Source organism: Sus scrofa, unplaced genomic scaffold (genome assembly GCF_000003025.6).
Source record: "Sus scrofa isolate TJ Tabasco breed Duroc unplaced genomic scaffold, Sscrofa11.1 Contig1052, whole genome shotgun sequence".
NCBI classification, from domain to species: Eukaryota; Metazoa; Chordata; class Mammalia; order Artiodactyla; family Suidae; genus Sus; species Sus scrofa.
Window position 1 is genome coordinate 304,264 of NW_018084804.1, and position 7,965 is coordinate 312,228.

General features: G+C 39.5%; 2 non-coding genes across 2 annotated transcripts; one reads left to right on the forward strand and one right to left on the reverse strand.

Moving 5' to 3' along the window:
* Positions 1–4,974: 4,974 nt before the first annotated feature.
* On the forward strand, positions 4,975–5,056 carry TRNAS-GCU. The gene has a single exon. It is a non-coding gene; the product is annotated as a tRNA-Ser (tRNA).
* Positions 5,057–7,632: 2,576 nt separating this feature from the next.
* On the reverse strand, positions 7,633–7,704 carry TRNAQ-UUG. The gene has a single exon. It is a non-coding gene; the product is annotated as a tRNA-Gln (tRNA).
* Between the last annotated feature and the right edge of the window lie 261 nt (positions 7,705–7,965).

The following is a 7,965-nucleotide window of genomic DNA, read 5'->3' on the forward strand; positions in this document are numbered from 1 at the left end:
ATTTTTTAAAAAGATCTTCTTTAGAAACCTTTGATAATATAATTCAACTTTGCTAATGAAAAATAGAGCTAAACAAAGAGATTTCTGTAGTTAACAAGCTTGCTCTTTTCTGTTCCATAAGAATTAGGTCATAGTTATAAGTACATTAAATACTGAGAAGTCAAGTGGAAAGTACAAGAAAAAAGACCATTGTGAATGTTCCCATGATTCACAAAATCATGAGGACATAGTTGATGGACTGGAAAGTTAAAAAATATCAAAGGATGTATGACACATAATAGCGGGAAATAAAAAAAATGTACATAAGCTAAGCCTGTGAAATCAATAAACAAGCAGTCCCACATAAACGCTGCGTCTGTGTCTATTCTTTCGCCCACGCCGCCCATCCTTTGGGTAACCCTGGACCTGCTGGAGCTGGACTCCAGCAGTTCACAACCTGTATTCACTGGGGCCTGGAGCAGAGAGTGCTTTTACTATTTGGTGGCTATTTCTGTTGTTGGGGGTGGTATTATTAAATTGAGATTTCTCTACCTGGAGGTATCTATTTCTATCCCTTTGATAAGCACCAGCTTCCTCAGTTTAGGAATTCCCCTGGTGTTTGGGACTGCATATGATTCATTGGTCATAAGCATCTCTGAAAGTATAAGGGGAACCACAGGGAAAGAAATGACTCCTCTGTGAAATCAGCCATATCACAGAAAAATGTTCTTTAAAGATTTTTTTCTTGAAAAACATGGTCTAGATAATATGCTCACTGCTCTTAGAGAAAATCAGGATCCAGGAATTTTTTGTGATGAAAGAACAAAAGGTTTTTTGTTACTTATGAAAGTAGAAATTACCAAAACCTCCTTTAGGTAAAATTGTTCTTTATGGATTTGGGGGTGGAAGAAAGTAAGGAGGAAGATGCTATGAGAATGGAAAATAGTGTTCAGGAAGGATTGAAAATCAAGCCAGAACTAGCAGTGGAGTTCCTGGCCATTCAACGACCCAGATATTCGTCTGGGTTTATCCGGCCAGCTGTGGGAGAACCTCACCACCTCTCGACATATACATCATTAGATCTAACTCCATATGCTCAGGAGCGGCCAAAAATAGCAAAAAAATAAAAAATAAAAATAATATTTAGAATGACTAGATTGAAGACTTAAAATTAGATGTCCCTGGTTCCAGAACTTCCATATGCTGTGGGTGCAGCCATTTAAAAGTAAATAAATAAAAATAAATAAATAAATGTTATGCCTGTTTACGGTAAGCATCATTGTAAAGTCTTCCTTAAATATCTGAGGGAGAATTTCTCTGGGCGATATGCCCAGGAGTTATATCACTGGGTTCAAAAATATACATAATATGTAAACCAAATTACAGCCCTCAAAGATATATAGGTCCTAAATCCTAGAATCTGTGAATGTTACCTTATTTGGCAAAAGAGAGTGAAGATATGATTAAATCATAGGTCTTAATATGGGAAAATTATCCTGGATTATCTGGATGGGCCCTAAATGTGATCATGCCTGTATTTATAAGAGGGAAGCAAAAATGAAGAAGACAATGTGTGGACTTAAGCTAGATGCTACACTGGAGACTTTGAAGATGGAGGAGGCAGTCACAAGTCAAGGAATGCAAAGAATGAAGATCTAAAACCTGGAAAACTAAAGGGGAAAGATTCCCCCTTAACAGCCTCTGGAGAGAGTATAGTCCTGCCAACACACTGATTTCTGACCTCTAAAGCTAAGAGAATTAGTGTGTATTGTTTTAAACTACCAAGTCTCCAGTAATTTGTTATATCAGCTATATAAAACTAATATATAATCCATATATTTAATTGTACTAAGTATTACAAAATTGCATTCCAGGATAGCTGCAATAATCTCTCTTTTGCCAGCAGTACAGATAAGTTTCTATATTCCAACATCTTTAATGATACTGGTGTTATATACATTTATAATTTTATCATTCTATGGGTATAAAAATCACTTCTCTGATTTCTGGTGAGGGTCAACATCTCTTAATACTATAAGCCATTTAGGTATCACTTCTCTGAATAACTTATTTTCTTGGCCCTTTTTTCTTTTGTGTTTCCTCTTTTTCTGGTAGTGTTTATTATTTTTGTTTTTCAATTGCTCTTTTGAAAGGGATGTTTTATAGAGTATACATCAATCTCCTGTCAGTTTCAGTTAGTGCAAATATATCTTTCTGATCTATTATCTGTCCATGAAATTTATCTTTGTTGTTTTTTATTAAATGAAAGCCATCACTTTTCATGATAGGATTATCAGTTTTCAGTGATTTGTTTCTGCCTTTTTGTTCTCATTTTTAACATCCTTTTAAGTAATGGGAATGTAAAGTGGATCAGTTCCCATGGAAAAGAGTTTGTTGGTTCCTCAAAGAGCTAAGCAATTATGAGCCAGCAATTTTACTCCAAAAAAGAATTGAAAACAAGGACTCAAACAGATGTTTGTATTCCAATATTCAATGCAACATTGTTTATAATAGGCAAAAAGTAGAAACAACCCGTGTCCAGCAACAGTTGAATAGATTTAAAAAATGTAGTATATACATACAATGGACTACTCTTCAGTCATAAAAAGGAATGAAATTCTGACGCATGCTACATGATGAACCTTGAAAATATTAAGTGAAATAAGCTAGACAGTAGAACAAATATTGTATTCCACTTATATGAAATATTTAGAATAAAAAATTCATAGAGTTAGAAAATAGATTAGAGGTTACCAGGGACTGAGGGGATGTGGCACTAAGGAGTTATTGCTCTAATGGTATAAAGTGTCTGTTTGGGGTGAGAAAACATTTATAGAAAAAGATAGTAGTTGCATAATGTTGTGAATGTTTTTACATTAATGCTACTGAATTATACACCTAAAATGGTTAAATTATAAATTCTGTCATATATATTTTACTACGATTTAAAAGTCTATTTAAAAAATGGAACTGTTGCAAATGTGCAAAGACAGAGATTATAGTAGTGACAAGAAAGAGGTGCCACGGAAACATAACCACAATCTTCTCCTATGAGAATAGTTTTCATATATCCTTCTTCCCACTGAAGGAAACCATTTATTAATCATCGACTCCAGCCTAGGAACCATCACTAATACGTAGGTTCCCTACTAACAACAGGAAAAAAATTCAAATTCTTTGAACAGGCATTAAAGTTCTAGCTTTCCAGAATCATCTTTGGTCATTTCCTATATTATACTCACCCTAAATGATGCACCAGACCCATTCACATACACCTTCTCTCTTCTAAAATGCTCTGCTCTCCCTGTCAACCTAGTAAAACTCTACTTATCCTGTAAGAAGATAACATCAATGATCAACTCCTCTCTGAAAACTTCTTTCAAAAGGTTGAGCACATGAATAAAGAAAAAGTCAATAAAATAATGTCAATGTGAAAAGTTGCTTTTCAGAACAAAATTAAAAATATTTGAATTAAAAAAAAAAAAACCTTTACCAGTTATGACTGACTAGAAGCTCTGATGGACTCCCACTTTCCAACAAGTAATGCTAGATAGTGTATTCTTTGTGACATATGTAGTCTCTCAAAGAATTGGAGGATTCCCTACAGGGGTCACTCAAAACAAATAGAAAAATATGATATGGAACCTAAAGTGATTCAGGAGCATGTGGAGCCCAGGTCAGGGTGATCAGTGATAAAGCTCTAGATCTGGAAGCCCTGCTTAGTGGGCTGGCCCTTGAGAGCAAGAACTACAGCTCATGGACCTGGATCAACAGAGTACTGGTTATCCTGAAGCCAGGCAGCAATAGAAATACAACTGTGAGGATGAATATTTAATATCAGAAGAGCAGAGAAGTGGAGGAACTGAGTCTGACCTTCTCTTTATAAGCCAAAACCTATAGCAGGACTGAGGTAGTTCAGGGTATGTTGTGTGCTGAAGAAGAGTTTATGAAATTCAGTAAAGGAACATGAGAGGATCAGTCTTGCCAAAGTTAAGAACTAAAGTATAAACTTCACAGAAAGGAAAGGGCTACAGCATTTTGGCCTGTGAGAATCTTTTCAAATTTCTCTCCAAAATTCTGCACAAAATATAGAAAAAGCAGTTGAACCCTAGCGAGTGAGAGGGGTTTCTCGATGCTGGATTTATTAAGTGGTCAAGTTCAGCTTCCTCCAGGGGGTCGGGGCGAGGCACTGGAGCTGTGGAGGTGGGAGGGAGGAGTGGCTAAGGAACTGGGGCAAGTGGTCTGCCCAAGGTCACACGGTGAGCGGAACAGAACCACAACCAGGACCCAGGCATCCTGGCTCCTGCACGCACCCGGCCTTTCTTGGTGTTCGTGGTAGCCACCGTAAATCAATGGTACACTCCAGGATACTCTAGGACCAAAACGGCCAGGTCAGGATGTGTGCGGTTTTTCTGCCTTTTTTCCAAGCACGTTTTCACCCGTTGCTGTATGTCGCAGACTGATGAATGCCAAGCCTCGGAGAAAGCAACAAGAAGTGTAGGCGTCTCCTAGGACTCTGGCATATTTCAGAAGCAAAAGCAAGAATCACGGAGCTTCTTTGTTGTTTCCTGGTCCCTCCCAGAGAACAGGAATCCCGGGAGGTGTTCTAATCAGGACATAGGGAATTCGGCCCTGGAATGTAGACTGCAGCGGCAGAGGGCCCCTAGTCTTTTGGAGAACACAGGGCACTGGACTGGAACGGAATCAGCAAATCAGCGTTGAAATCCTGGCTATGTTCATTCATTCATTTGTTCTGCAAGGATCTGGGTATTTAAACAGGGAAGCATACTGGTTTTATCTGTTCATTGTAAATGTGCCAGGTAACCGAAGCACTCTAAACATCATTTATCAGTTTTACAGTTGCCGTGAAATGTATCTAAAAAGATCTGATTGTGAAAATTGGGTATGAATTAAACCAGGAAAAAAAGCAATTAGAGTACTACCCAACGGAAGTTCAGGGATAAAGGGCATGATTTTTCCTTGAGCTTGGCACCAGACGAGGTGGCCGAGTGGTTAAGGCGATGGACTGCTAATCCATTGTGCTCTGCACGCGTGGGTTCGAATCCCACCCTCGTCGTAATCCTCACTGAGTGTGGGTTCTTTCCTCGTTTCCGTTGTGAAGCCTGTCATCACGCGACAATGTGAGTCCCTCCCTAGAGCAGGTAGTAAGCTTGCAGGATACTTGCACCCTGTTTATAACCGAAATTTTCACCACTTACTGACTTAAAAGTGTTTCATCCTACCCAATCATGTTATTACTAAGGATATTTGGCTTTGAGGAAGAGGCTGTGTCTCTGCTTAGAGACAAAACTGAAAATACATTCCACACAATATTTTGTTAGATACAAAGATTCCTTCTTTAGCAAAACAGAAGAATGTCAATATTGTGTGGTTTCTGCCGAAATCTCCATCTTGTTGGAATTTGTGGGGGAATATTTTTATATGTATATACAATATTATATTATAAGATTTATTAAAATATTTCAATAAATAAAATATAGTTTAATTTAAAGTTATTATTTATAAAAATACTGTATATAGCTGTACCTTGCCCTTTTTCCCTAGTCAATATTATCTTGGAGAACTTTTCATATCATCGCAAAAATAACAATTCATTCTTTTCCAAGGATGCATGGTATTCCAACTTATGGTTTACTGTATATTATTTAACCAGTCCTCTATTGGACATTTAGGAGCTTTCCCTCATCTTTTGCTTTTACAGACAATGCTGCAATGAATAACTTTATACATTTATATAAAACATTACTTAGAGACATTTATGTACAAATGTATTCATATGTATATAATTTTGAATGTGTGCATCTGTAATATTGCAACACAAATTTTTAAAAAGGAGTTCAGTGTGTCCTAAGATATATGCATTTGAAGTATATACATACACTGCCAAGTTGGTCTCCAAAGGAAATTTATTCATCTATACTCCCAGCCAGTAATGACTGAGGTTTTTCCTTCCTCACCTTGTCCAATGAGCTATGCTGTCAACTTTGGCTTATCTGTTATTTTAGTAGATGAAAGTCATATTGCAGTGCAATTTAATTTTCATTTTTCTTGTTGTCATAAAATATTTGTTGCATTTATAAAAATATAACAATTTCTGTTTAATCCATTTTAATTTTAATTTTTTATTTTTTTTTAAAGCTGAGAGCAACATTTGAAGTATGATCTCTGGGCTGCTTCAAGTGCTTGTTGTGAATGAGGAATTCTGGGCCTCACTCTTGATCTATTAAATTACTCTCTCAGGGGAGTTCTCTTGTGGTACTCAGTTGAGGGTCGGTGTTGTCACTGTAGCAGGAAGACTCTAAGACTATTGCAACAGGGAAGATTGAACTCAATTCAGAATAGAACAGAGGCAGCTGGGGATTTATATAGCCAAATGGAAAATTATTAAGTATCAAGAGTGAAGGAAGAGGAACTTCATTAACTCTCAGGGGTGTGTGTGTGGTGGGGGGTGGATTCTAGATAAACTGGCTGAACAGAATTCTTGCCCAAACTGTAACCAACAGGATACTTTCCTAAAACTGAGCTAGGCAAGCCAAGGATGGTGCCCAATTTATGAGGGCTCAGAGGAGCCAGACACAAGTTTGGTCAAGGAGAGAGTCCTTGTTAACATCCACAGTAATTCCCTCAGCTTCCTAAAGGAATGGGAGATCCACGAAACAGGTAAGATACCCACAGAAGTGTCCGCATACTCTCCCAGCCTCTTTCGTGTCATGTCTGTGCCTGGTTCCTCCTCCGCGGAGGAGCTGTTTGTTCCCTGGCCTTCTCTCCAGCCCTGGGTCACTTGAGTGAAGGTGCCTCTTCTACCCAGGATTTTTCATTATCGTAATTTAGAGGCTTGGAATAAATTTGAGTTACTGGATTTGAGCCAGCACAAGTGGGTCCTTGATCTTAGATATGATGATAATGATTACATCATTAAATTCTCTTTCAAAGTTTGAGAGGAAGTGGGCCGGTGGAGAGACGAGACGCCTGGAGAACCGTGAAGGTAGAGAGCTTCCCACCCAGCGCCCGCCTCTCCCACCTGCATTTAGGCTCCTCTCTGGGCCCTTCCACCGCGTGCAACCCTTACTGTGCACTCTACTCTCAGCAAGTGCGGACGTTCTGTGATGAACGAGGGCCCGCCACTCGTCGGTAGACGAGTTTTTCCGCTTGGACCGCAGGCAGCGCGCGCTTCGCAGCTGCTGGCTTTCTTTCCAAGGCGGCTTGGTAGGTGGGGTCGGTAGTGAGGACGGGAAGGAAAGGAGAGAGAACTGTCTCAGTGAATGGGAATGGGAAGAAAAGCGACCCCGGAGGGGTTCACCGTCAAGAAATCGCGCTCCTGAGACTCTGGTTTTAGGCTTTAGAAACGGGCGAGGCGGCGAGGAGGCCTTGGCACGGAGATTTAGAGGCGCCGTCTCCACCAAGGAACTGAACGCTGCTGAACTGTTGCGCCTGGCCTCTGACTTCCTGAGGTTGCTTGCAAGAGGCCACCATTTCCAGGCTCCTTACTGTGGAACTTTGTGCACTTGGAAAGCTGTTACTTCAAAGGCGAATTATTCGATTCTTTTGTTTAAAGAGTAGGAGAATCAAATACTTGCTGCATATGCTTTCTTCCTGAATGCGATCCCAAGAACCATAAAAGGGTCCTCTCAGAGGTCCCACCGAGATTCGAACTCGGATTGCTGGATTCAAAGTCCAGAGTGCTAACCATTACACCATGGGACCAATCGAGAAACTAACCAACCATCCGTAATTGTGGTTAAATATTTCCTCCACGAGTTTTCAGTAGTTCCAACAGAGAAGTTAAGTCAGGCTTCAGGGAGAGCACGCTGATAACGAAATCTGATGCTTTCTTTTGCTGGGAAAAGGCAATGGGCAAAATACAATTTAGGGCCATATCAGCACTCTCTCTTCCGCTTCTGCTGGGAATATAAATTAACTTTCGGAAGACTGGCGAGGTGGATCCAAATTTTGTAGTCTGAAGCT